A 12,642-nucleotide genomic window follows, 5' to 3' on the forward strand; every position below is an offset into this window, starting at 1 on the left:
TAATTGCGGAGCTTAACAGAAGAGGGATGCAACACCCCGCTTCCGCCCGGAAAGCCGAACTATTCAGGCTACTCACGGCGGAGCCAGCAGCCCAGGACTGCAAGTGTCTCTGACACAACTGCACGCTATGATGAACACTATTGCCTCCTCAGTCTCAGACGTGCAGTCCAGACTCCTGGCAGTTGAGTCTCACCAGGGACTGTCATCCGAGCGGGTCGCCTCTCCATTGCCGGTGGCCCCCGTGGCAGGGTTGGTTCCCCCAGGTAGGGTTCTTTGCGCACCCGAGGTAGCTCCGGCCCATTTCATCCCCAGCAACATCAAGAAGGACATTTTAGAGGGCAAGGACGTCAACCTGGCGTCTATTTTGATAGCAACCCATGACACAGTGGAGAGCAAGACCATTGCTTGCGGCGACATGTCCATCGTCCTCAAAGCGAGGGACCCCCGCCTCAACAGGAAGCTAACCCCCATGGAGTTTGTCCTGGCGTTTAGCTTATACAGAGATGTCATCTGCTCCGTCCACCCTGAGAGGCGGGAAGAGTTGGACACTTACTTATACAGGGTCACGGAGTTGGGCCACAAGTACGGTGGGCAGGCCTTTTACGATTACCATCGTTCGTTCTCAGCTAAAGCCGCCGCCTCGCTGGTCCAATTCCAGCACCTCACGAACTGGGCGGTAATGGACATGGAGCTCTTTTGCCGACATTTCGCGTGCCTCAGGGCACCGGCATGTACGTCATGCCAGTCCATTACTCACTCGTCGGACTGGTGCCCCAACTCAGGTCCCTCCACATCCCAGGGCAGATCCCTCCGTAGTAGCTCCGGGCCCCTCCCACGACCTGGCGCTACCACGGATAAGTTAGGCCGGCCAATAGTTTTCCTGGACAACAGCCAGGTTTGCAATAACTTTAATCAGGAGGCTTGTTATTACAACAAGTGCAGGGCTCTCCACGTCTGCACAGGCTGTTTCAGGGCTCACCCGCAGACGGCGTGTCCTCAAAGAACAAGGCCATCCTGACTAAGCGGGGTCAACGTGGTCTTGTTAGAGTCCCTTTTGCGCGAGCACCATAGGCCGCATTGGGTGCAGTTCCTGGTCTCCGGGTTCACCACCGGGTTCCACACGGGGCTAGTAGCTCTCCCACAAACTTCCTGGGAAGGGCCCAATCTACTGTCAGCGAGCAGGGACCCTGAGCCGGTGGGGACTCTGATCAAATCAGAGTTGGAGAAGGGGTTTCTCATCGGCCCCTTCCCCTTCATTCCATTCGACCTCTGGAGGATCAACCCTATCGGTATTGTGACCAAGCAGTTCACAAATAAAGCACGTTTAATCTATGACTTGTCGGCGCCTCACGGCTCCAGTGTACCCAGTCTTAACTCCTTAGTGCCTTCTGAGGAGTTCTCCATGAGCTACGCCACCATAGACGAAGCCATACAGCTGAACCTCCAGGTAGGTCGGGGGGCGTGGTTGGCAAAGGCAGATATCGCCGACGCCTTCAAGCTGCTGCCCATTCATCCACGGCTCTGGGGGTTCTACGGCATCAAGTGGGAAGATCAGTACTTCTTTGCCAATCGCCTGACGTTCAGGGTCCAAGAGCAGTCCCTGGCTGTTCGACCAGTTCGCTCAGGCATTGCATTGGATCCTGGTCAACCACTGTGATTGCCCTATGACCATCCACTACTTGGATGATTTTCTCATCATTGAAAGCCCAGACCGCCAGCCTTGCAAACTCCAGGCTCTGCTGCACCTGTTCGGCCGACTTAATGTTCCGGTGGCAGCTGCAAAAACCGAAGGACCCGCCACGGTAATCACCTTCCTAGGCATAACGCTAGATACAGGGAAGATGGAGGCCAGGCTTCCAGCCGAGAAAGTGGCAAAGATCAAGGCAGCCATTTCAACTGCGGTGGGCTGCAGGACCTGCACCAAGGTCGAGTTGCAGTCCCTTTTAGGCATGCTCAACTTTGCCACCAAAGTCATGCCCCAGGGCAGGGCCTTCATGTCCAGGCTTCTCCAATTCCCCCCCCCCCAGCCCCAGAGCAGGACAGCCTCGTCACCTTAGACGCACAAGCCATGGCCGACTTGTCCATGTGGGAGAACTTCCTGGCCTCTTGGAACGGAGTCTCGTTGTTTGTTCCTCGGCTAGGGCCAGAGTCCACCTTGATTTTCTCGGACGCCGCCGCCTCCGGGGGGTTCGCGGCGATCTGTGGGAACCAATGGTTCGCGGGCCCTTGGCCACCCGAGGTATCAACAGCCAGAGGCGCCTTGCAGTCATCCCCTTTGCTGGAATTCTACCCAGTTGTGGCAGCTGCCCAGGTCTGGGGCAGCCAGTGGGCCAACTCTTCGGTGGCGTTCATCACTGACAATCAAACAGTGGTGGACATCATCACCAAGGGCAGGTCTCAGTCACTCCAGATCATGTCATTTGTCCGCAGGCTGGTCTGGCTCTCGCTGGTGCACAATTTCCACGTAACATGCAAGCACATCCAGGGGGTTCACAATGTGGCCGCAGATGCCCTATCTCGTTTTAATTACGAAACTTTCTTCCAGGTCATGCCAGCGGCAGACCGTGTGGGGCTTCCTCCTCCGATGTACCAATTGCTAGTGTTGGATTAAACCTTTTCATTAATTCAGCAAAAACATTGATGCAGAAGTCTTTGTCTCACAACACTGCCAGGAACTACAGGACCGCCTGGAACACCTTCAACAGGTTCAGGGGCCTACACCCAAGTCGTGACACCAACAAAACCACGTACATCACAGCTTTCATAGCCTTCTGTCATTTCGATCTCAAGCTGTCCTTCAGCACCATTAAAGTGTATTTGGCCGGAGTCCAACATTTTTCCATGTTGGAAGACCCCGAAAGCAGGTCGGTTTTTCTATCCCAAGCAGTCAGGGCAACCCTTAGGGGGGTTCAGAAAAGTAGTATCACAGCCACCCCGAGCAGGCAGCCCGTATCGCGGGAACTATTTAGGAAACTTTCAACCTCCCTAGATAGTCTTCCTTTTGGGCTCCTTCCCAGCATAGTCATCAAGGCTGCCATGTACCTTAGTTTCTATGGGTTCTTAAAACCCGGCGAAGTCACCCGCACTTCAGCTAGGTCCAAGGGCCTCACCAGGGGTCAACTAGTCTGGCACCACGACCATTTCTCCCTGCACCTCCTTACTTCCAAAACCTCGCAGGTAGGTCCACCAGTGGAGGTGGATTTCTTCCCTTCTGCCAACGCATGGTGCTCGGTCCAGGTACTCAAGCGTCTGCTGTCGGCTCTGGGGGACTCCGCCCCTGACCAACCATTGCTCCTGTTCCAGGCCACAGCCCTCACCGCTTCGCAATTCATCTCACACGTCCGCACTCTGGCTACGGGTTGGGGTTTCGACCCCAAGGCCATTTCAGGGCACTCATTCCGCATTGGAGCTGCATCCGCAGCTTCACAACACAACGTCCCCGGCCACATCATCCGCAAAATGGGTCGCTGGCGCTCCTCCTGCTTCACTCGATACATACCTAACCCCCAGGTCGAGATATCCCAGGCTTTCCACAAGTTGGTTTTGTAATTCGGTTCACTGCCAATAAAGGTTTTCCCTCTCTACCTGTTTGTCTTTTTGCCCCCTTTTAGGCTTACCCGCGGCATGGCTAAGGGCACCTCTCCAGCCATATCAGGTAGGCATGGTGGTTTTCCTCTGTCAGGTTTGGCACGTTCAGGCACGAGCTCGGCCGTAGCCTTGACCACAAGTAGGTTAAGGCTGACATGTCAGCCTGCATTTGTGGGAGGGGCGTAGGCACCCTTAAAAGGAGGCATGCCCTCTCCCCATTTGCGTGCGTTTCTGGTGCCCCACCCACCCTCCCCTTTTCTATTTATTATCATCAGGGTATGCCCCCTTTTAGGCTTACCCGCGGCATGGCTAAGGGCACCTCTCCAGCCATATCAGGTAGGCATGGTGGTTTTCCTCTGTCAGGTTCGGCACGTTCAGGCACGAGCTCGGCCGTAGCCTTGACCACAAGTGATGGAAGGTGTAACAGTGCACACCATACAAACCAAACCAGGAGCAACCGCATGCACTTGGCAGCAAGCTGCCTAGCAACCGCTCAGGATGCTATACCGCCAAACACAATCTTGTTGCCAGCGGCAACCACACGTGAGACAACAAACAAGTAGCCCTCACCATGTAGTTGACAACTACCAAACCGCAGGCAACCACATGCGGGTCCAGAGTCACGACCATGACCATGGTCGTGACAATATCTTCACAGGCTCTCACCAACGCAGAATTTTAACGGCAACATTTTTTACAGATCCACTCGTTGTGGCCGGTGCTGGAGGATATCGGTTTATTCCATGGCAGGACCCTCCAATTACATAAATTAGCCCATCAGGTCTGGGAGGCAGCTAAACTCAAAGCCTATAGGGACCTGCCAGATGCAATAATATTGTGGGAGAACCCTATGTCTCAGCACCTGGAGCGTCATGATGGAGTAGCGCTGTGGAGAGACCATGGAATCCTGACCCTGGGGGACATCCATGAGGGAAGATCTCTGAGGTCCTTTTCTCAACTACAGGACAAATTTGCGATCCCAAGACACATGTTCTTTAGGTATCTCCAAATTAGACATGCCCTTTCTGCACAGTTTGGAAGGGGTACCAGACAGATATCCAAATATCCATTGATAGGAGTATTGTCCACACAGGGTCCCAGGGGTCTCATATCGGCTGTCTATACACACCTTTATAAATGCAAAAATGGACACTTCCCTACTACGTGCAGAAGACAAATGGAGGGAATGCATTCCTTCGCTCTCTGAGACAGAATGGGCCGAGGCCCTTGCAGCTCCTACAAGAGTTTCTCCCTCAGTTAACAACAAGCTGGTACAGTTGCCTATTCTCCACAGGAGCTACCTTACTCCTACCAGGTTATTTAAAATGGGAAGAATAGAGAGTAGCAGCTGTCTCAGATGCCATCAAAACGATGCCAATTTCTGGCATATGATATGGGAGTGTAGATATATACAAAACTCCTGTCAGATTTAGTGCCTGGAACTGTCCCTCTCTGCCCCAAAATGTGTGTGTTAGGAATAGTAGATGATGAGCAGTGGACCCACCACCATAAGATATTCCTGGAAGAGACCTTATTCCTTGCTAGGAAGTCGATAGAGCTTAGATGGATGGCCGAAACCAGTGGAAACTGATAGTAAATCAGCTAATACCGCTGGGAAAAGTGGTATACAGACAGAGAGGATGCCCACAGAAATTTCAGAACGTGTGGGGAGAGTGGTGTGCATCCACAAACACGTTATCCATTCGAGATCCCCCACACAGGCCCCGAGTACGATAGGAATCATGAATGTTCCTGCTGTTTTGCACTTCCTGAGCTTGCCTCCATGAAACGTTATGCTTACCGATGTAAGGAAAATGCTATATACGTGATAGAAACCCTGCTGCGTACAGGGGTATACTGCTATGTACCATGCGCCATGTCTTATGTTATGTTTTACTTTTGATTTTAGTTCTCCGATTTTAGTGTCGTGTAAAATATGGCATGTACTTTGCTATTTGCAACATTATACTTCAATAAAACGAGTTAAAAAAAAAAAAGATGTTGCCAGGCAACCGGGACATGTTCCCGGGTACCATCAACCGTGCGGACTTAAGTGTAGGACAGCGCCAAACATAAGGGGCATTAAGTGGCAATCAAATACAATAGGTAAACTGGTCAAAGTGACCCAGACCTAGAGTCGCTTTTGAACAGAAGAAAACATACAACAAGCACAATTATTGTGTTTTTTTCCCTTGTTTATCGGTTATATTTTGAGGGACTTTTATTAATTTGAACTGATTAAAGGTTACGTTTTATTAGGCATCACCGTTGATTATTTTCTTGATTCTGTACCCCCTGGTGATTGTGTTATTGATTATCATACAGTACTCACCCATGGAAACCCAGCCTAAGGACTATTGCACACGACCGTATGGCTTTTTCAGTGTTTTGCGGTCCGTTTTTCAAGGATCCGTTGTTCCGTTTTTTGTTTCCGTTGTGTTTCCGTTTCTGTTCCGTTTTTCCGTATGGCATATACAGTATACAGTAATTACATCGATAAAATTGGGCTGGGCATAACATTTTCCATAGATGGTTCAGCAAAAAACGGAACGGAAATGGAAGACATACGGATGCATTTCCGTATGTGTTCCGTTTTTTTTGCGGACCCATTGACTTAAATGGAGCCACAGAACGTGATTTGCGGGCAAAAATAGGACATGTTATATCTTTAAACGGAACGGAAAAACGGAAATACAGAAACGGAATGCATACGGAGTACATTCCGTTTTTTTTGCGGAACCATTGAAATAAATGGTTCCGTATACGGACCGTATACGGACCGCGAAAAACGGCCAGTAAACGGGGGGGAAAAAACGGTCGTGTGCATGAGGCCTCAGGCATATTAAATAGCCTAATAAGTCCTTAGTGACTGCCAATACGCCATTGCTCTGGAGCCGCTGCTCGCCTGTGTGCTAACAGTCTACCTTCTGCTAGACTGGAAGAAACTCTGATCCCGGTCACTTAACCCTTTAATCGCTTCAGTCAAGAATGACCACAGCATGGTCAAAGAGGACCTTTCCACAGATCGGGATTTGGGACAGGGAAAACCATGTGCAATCAGACCTGGGGATCTAGAAATCTTGTGTCACAGACACTGGGGGACATTTATGAAAGCTGATTTTTCATACAACAATTTAAATAAGGCTGGGTTCACACGGGCGTTGCGGGAAAATGTGTGGGTGCGATTTTTCCGCACGAGTGCAAAACATTGTAATGCGTTTTGCACTCGCGTGAGAAAAATCGCGCGTGTTTGGTACCCAAACCCGAACTTCTTCACAGAATTCGGGCTTGGGATCGGTGTTCTGTACATTGTATTATTTTCCCTTATAACATGGTTATAAGGGAAAATAATAGCAATCTGAATACAGAATGCATAGTAAAATAGCGCTGGAGGGGTTAAAAAAATAAATAAAAATAATTTAACTCACCTTAATCCACTTGATCGCGATGTCGGCATCTCTTCTGTCTTCATCTGATCTCTGTGCAGCAACAGGACCTTTGGTGACGTCACTCCGGTCATCACATGATCCCTCACATGATCCATCACCATGGTAAAAGATCATGTGATGGATCATGTGATGACCGGAGTGACGTCACCACAGGTCCTTTACCTGTAAAATGCTCACCACAGGTCCTGTTCAGCAAAGGAGACAGAAGGAGATGCCGGGCCACGATCAAGTGGACTAAGGTGAGTTAAATTATTATATTTCTTTTTTTAACCCCTCCAGCGCTATTTTACTTTGCATTCTGTATTCAGAATGCTATTATTTTCCCTTATAACCATGTTATAAGGGGAAATAATAATGATCGGGTCTCCATCCCGATCGTCTCCTAGCAACCGTGCGTGAAAATCGCACCGCATCCGCACTTGCTTGCGGATGCTTGCGATTTTCACGCAACCCCATTCATTTCTATGGGGCCTGCGTTACGTGAAAAACGCACAAAGAGGAGCATGCTGTGATTTTCACGCAACGCACAAGTGATGCGTGAAAATCACCGCTCATGTGAACAGCCCCATAGAAATGAATGGGTCGGTATTCAGTGCGGGTGCAATGCGTTCACCTCCCGCATCGCATCCACGCGGAATACTCGCCCGTGTGAAAGGGGCCTAAGAAGTAAGATGCACCGAATATTAAGAGGCACATTTTTTTTTTAGAAATTTGGTGCCTGTTTTGACAATCTGTTTGCCAAAAGAAAACATATTTGCACCATAATTGATTCCATTTTCTGGTTGCAAGCCTCATTCACTTCTATGTGCCCAGGGCTGAGTGAAAAGCGCAGAATATAGAACATGCTGTGATTTTTCCTGCGTGAAAAACAATCTTCATGTGCAGAGACACATTGAAGTGAATGGGTCTGGATTCAGTGTGGGTGACACGTTCATGTCACGCATTGCACTCGGAGGGAAATCTCACACGTGTGAAAGAGGCCTAAAGTCTCATTTAGTCAGTGTTCCACGTACGTGTGCCATACGTGTTCTCCGTGTTCATTTTAATGTGTGTATTCACACATCAGTGTTTTAACGTGGTCCGTGTTTTTAGCACGGATCCATGCTCTATTTTGTCCGTGTTCACGGATTCATCATGCCATTATAGTCGATGGGTCCGTGAAAACCACAGATGCCATCCGTGTTTCATCAGTGCTTCACGGACCATTAGGGCTCATGCACACAAACTTATTTTCTTTCCGCTTCCATTCATTTTTTTTTTTGCGGACCGTATGCGGAACCATTCACTTCAATGGGTCCGCAAAAACAACGGAAGGTACTCCGTGTGCATTCCTTTTCCGTATTTCCGTTCCGTAAAAAAGTAGTTCATGTCCTATTATTGTCCGCAAATCACGGTCTGAGGCCCCATTCAAGTCAATGGGTCCGCAAAAAATACGGAACGCACACCGAACACATCCGTATTTCATCCGTATTTTGCAGATCCATACTGTAGAAATGCTATGCCCAGCCCATATTGCTCATGTGTTTGGTGATTAATAAGTTACTGTTTCCGTTTCCGATCCGCAAAAAACAGATCGCATACGGAAATCATACGGATATGTTTTGTGGAATAACGGACCGGAAGAGGACTTACATCAGAGAAAAAAAACTCAGATACGGAACAACGGATCTGTGAAAACGGACCACAAAACAACAACGGTCGTGTGCATGAGCCCATAGGAAGAGATGCTTTGAAAATTATTTTTCAGCTGCACAGTGTCTGTGAAACATGGATGACACACAGGCAGCAAAAAAAAGAAAAAACCGGACCCAACATGGATCCATCACGAACATCTTCATGGAGGCATCACTGACCACCTTTTCACGGATTTGAGTTCGGACACAGACGTGTAAATAAGGTTAAGGCTACATTCACATGACCGTATGTATTTTGCGGTCTGCAAAAAATGCAGATGACGTCCGTATGGCATCCGTTTTTTTTTGCGGATGCATTGTAACGATGCCCTTTGGGGGCAATTTTTTTATTATTGCATTGTACTTATTGTGAGCTAAAAATCATTTTTTAAATTGGTCTTTATTAACAATATGGAGTCCTTTTTTTCTGTACGGAGGTGACATGCTCTACTAGCTGCCTGTGGAAGTGTGAAAGTAGCCTGAACGGATCCGTCCAGACTTTACATTGAAAGTCAATGGGGGACGGATCCGTTTGGCCTAGGAGCAGTTCAGCCCCATAGAACTCAATGAGGCTGAGCGCGATACGCTGCTATACGATGTACGGGGCTGTGCTTGGTAAGCAGGGAGAAGGCCGCGGAGCTCACGCTGGTGTCTTCTCAAACAGCTGATCGGCGCGTGTCCCGGGTGTCTGACCCCCACCGATCAGATACTGATGACCTATCCTGAGGATAGGTCATCAGTATAAAAATCTTAGAAATCCTTTTAACTTCCTCCTTAAGCCTCATGCAGACGTCCATGGAACACGGTCCGTGAGATACCGGACTGGCATTCCAGGAGCGCACGGCGTCATTGGTTGATAGGATGCTGTGCGCTTCGTGCTGCCGCTGCTGTACAGTATACAGCTGTATAGATCATACCAGTGTATTACTGTACTGCGGCGGCACAAAGCGCACAGCGTCATAGCAACCAATGCCAGTCCGGTATCTCACGGACCGCGTTCCACGGACGTCTGCGTGAGGCTTTAGTTTGGACTATTAGGCTAGGTTTTCGCGTGACATTTTGTCGCACTAATGTAGCGCGACAATTTTTATAATGGAAGTCTATGGTATTGCACTGCGACATGCTGCGACTGCGACACGACGGTTACAAAAAAACCATTCAAGATGGATTTTTCTGCGACTGTCACGTCGCAGTCGCGGCATGTTGCATGTCGCAGTGCGACACCGTAGACTGCCATTGTAAAAATTGTTGTGCGACATTAATGCCGCGCGACACATGTTGCAGTGTAGTTGTGCCCAATGTGTGGTGCGAATTATTGTTGCACGACACATGTCGTCGTGTAGACCTAGCCTTAGCATAGCAAACAGCCTCACTTGACTTTCTCAGTCAGACCAGAGATGGAAAGGGGATGAGTGACTCGGAGCATCACACATTGAGCTGATAAGTACAGAACCATACTGCTGCCATACTGTTATCCTACTTCTATTACTCTACTATTATACTAACTGATAACATCTTCCCATCACCAGCAGCAAACTGATTACCTATCGATACAGGAGTTTTATCTGTTTTGCATTTCATTTTCGGTGGTATAGTACAACAGGAATGAAAAAGAAAAACAGCCAAGCGTCCTAAAAAATATCCCTTTCTAACAGACGTTTCCCGTTAAAAACTCCCCTTCAGATAAAATTCCCCTGTAGACATTTATATATTCATATAGACTAAGGCTGAGTTCACATCAGCGTTCAGCCTTTCCGTTCTCCTACTCTGTTATAGGGGCAGGAAAAACGGAAAGGACGGATTCGGCACATAACTGAGCCGAACGGAGCCTACGGACCCCATAGACCCCCATAGACTATAATGGGGTCCGTTAGGTTTCCGCCCAGAGGAAGATTTTTGAAGCAGAGATAAAAATCCTGCATGCGCTACTTTTGTCTCCACTCCAAAATCATCTTCTGAGCGTAAACCTAACAGACCCCATTATAGTCTTTGGGGTCTATGGGGTTCGTAGGCTCCGTTCGGCTCAGTTATGTGCCAAATCCGTCCTTTCCGTTTATTATTTCCCGCAAATCACGTTCCGAGGCTCCATTCAAGTCAATGTGTCCGCAAAAAAACGTAACACATACGGAAATGCATCCGTATGTCTTCCGTTTCCGTTCCGTTTTTTGCGGAACCATCTATTGAAAATGTTATGCCCAGCCCAATTTTATCTATGTAATTACTGTACACTGTATATGCCATATGGAAAAAACGGAACAGAAACGGAAACACAACGGAAACAAAAAACTGAACAACGGATCAGTGAAAAACGGACCGCAAAACACTGAAAAAGCCATACGGTCGTGTGCAGGAGGCCTAAGGCCTAGTTCACACGACCATATGTCTTTTTCTATGTTTTGCGGTCTGTTTTTCACGGATCCGTTGTTCCGTTTTTTGTTTCCGTTATGTTTCCGTTCCGTTTTTCCGTATGGCATATACAGTATACAGTAATTACATAGAAAAAATTGGGCTGGGCATAACATTTTCAATAGATGGTTCCGCAAAAAACGGAACGGAAACGGAAGACATACGGATGCATTTCCGTATGTGTTCTCTTTTTTTTTGCGGACCCGTTGACTTGAATGGAGCCACGGAACGTGATTTGCGGGCAATAATAGGACATGTTATATCTTTAAACGGAACGGAAAAACGGAAATGGAATGCATACGGAGTACATTCTGGGTTTTTTTGCCGTTTTTTCATTTCAATGGTTCCGTATACGGAACGCAAAAAACGGCCAGTAAATGGGGGAAAAAAACTGTCGTGTGCCTAAGACTAAACATCGGGCCAGAAATAAAACAAAAGTAAAAACTCAGTGACAGACAAACCTAAAAGGCTGAAGTCACACATGCAGCTTTTGAGCCCAGAACAGGAGTGGCTGTAAAAGCCGGGAGAAGACGAGAGGGGACATTTAAACCGCCGCTCCGCAATCTTCAGCGACTGAAAAGAATGGGAGACAGTAACCATATGGCCCCCGGAGAACTTTTGGTGCGTGTTTCCAACCACTGTGTGAACAGGCCCCCACAGTCCTGTAATATCTGAATGTGGCAGCAGTGACCATCATCCACAGGGGGCCACACCACTCCCGGTCTCATGATCAGTGGAAGTTCTAGTGGTCAGACCCCCATCCATCAAACACATATCACCTATAATATCATGTCCCTGAAATGCCAGTGAATGTGGCTGCGCTGAGATCCATAGACCTCATACACTATCATTAGCTGCGATTTAGCATTCCGACATTGCGATCTTCTCGGTTATAAGTCGCCATGTTAATATGACGGGATGACATCAGAGCTTACAGCTGGTGACCTGTGTGATGTCCTAAACCGAATCCATTGTGTGAGGGCTGAGGTGACCACCTGTTACCTTACCGGTAGGTGTCTCCTGATGCAGAGGCCGCCGCTGCTTCACGCCGATTATCTCTCTGTCATCACTAACGTCTGATGGGCTAATTGTCCGGTACTTGATAATGGCTGGTACCTATCTCGGGGCAAGGCTGGAGAAGCCGCGTTGGTTACTAGGTAACGACGCACGGTAACGGAAGAAGCACGTGTCCCTGCGTGTGGGCGGAGCCTATCACGTCAGCACTCTACACAGTTGTATACTGTGGGCAGGTCCCGCGTGAGACCTTGGAGGCTCCGCCCCTCGTGCGCTCACTGATTACAATGATGGTCGCTTCAGTTATGCAGTAGTGTGAGGAGATTTATCAGAATCATATAGATATGTATTAAAGTGCGTGGATTTTACCATTTCCCTGTATTTTGTATTTTACTTCCTACTTTCCCAGATCCATCCCTTTTTTGGAGCGTGTATGACTTTTTGATCACTTTATTCAATATTTTGGGGGGAGGGGATTATTTTTCCGGTACGGCATTCACCACGATGTGCTC

At 48.4% G+C, this 12,642-nt stretch overlaps 1 protein-coding gene across 1 annotated transcript in view; it reads right to left on the reverse strand.

Moving 5' to 3' along the window:
* Positions 1-12,253, reverse strand: part of MAP9 (microtubule associated protein 9) — a 138,819-nt gene extending 126,566 nt beyond the window's left edge. The window contains exon 1 of the mRNA XM_040420518.1: positions 12,124-12,253. The gene's annotated coding sequence lies outside the window, so the exon portion shown is untranslated. The remainder of the gene's footprint in view (positions 1-12,123) is intronic.
* Between the last annotated feature and the right edge of the window lie 389 nt (positions 12,254-12,642).

This window comes from Bufo bufo, chromosome 2 (genome assembly GCF_905171765.1).
Source record: "Bufo bufo chromosome 2, aBufBuf1.1, whole genome shotgun sequence".
Taxonomy (NCBI): Eukaryota; Metazoa; Chordata; class Amphibia; order Anura; family Bufonidae; genus Bufo; species Bufo bufo.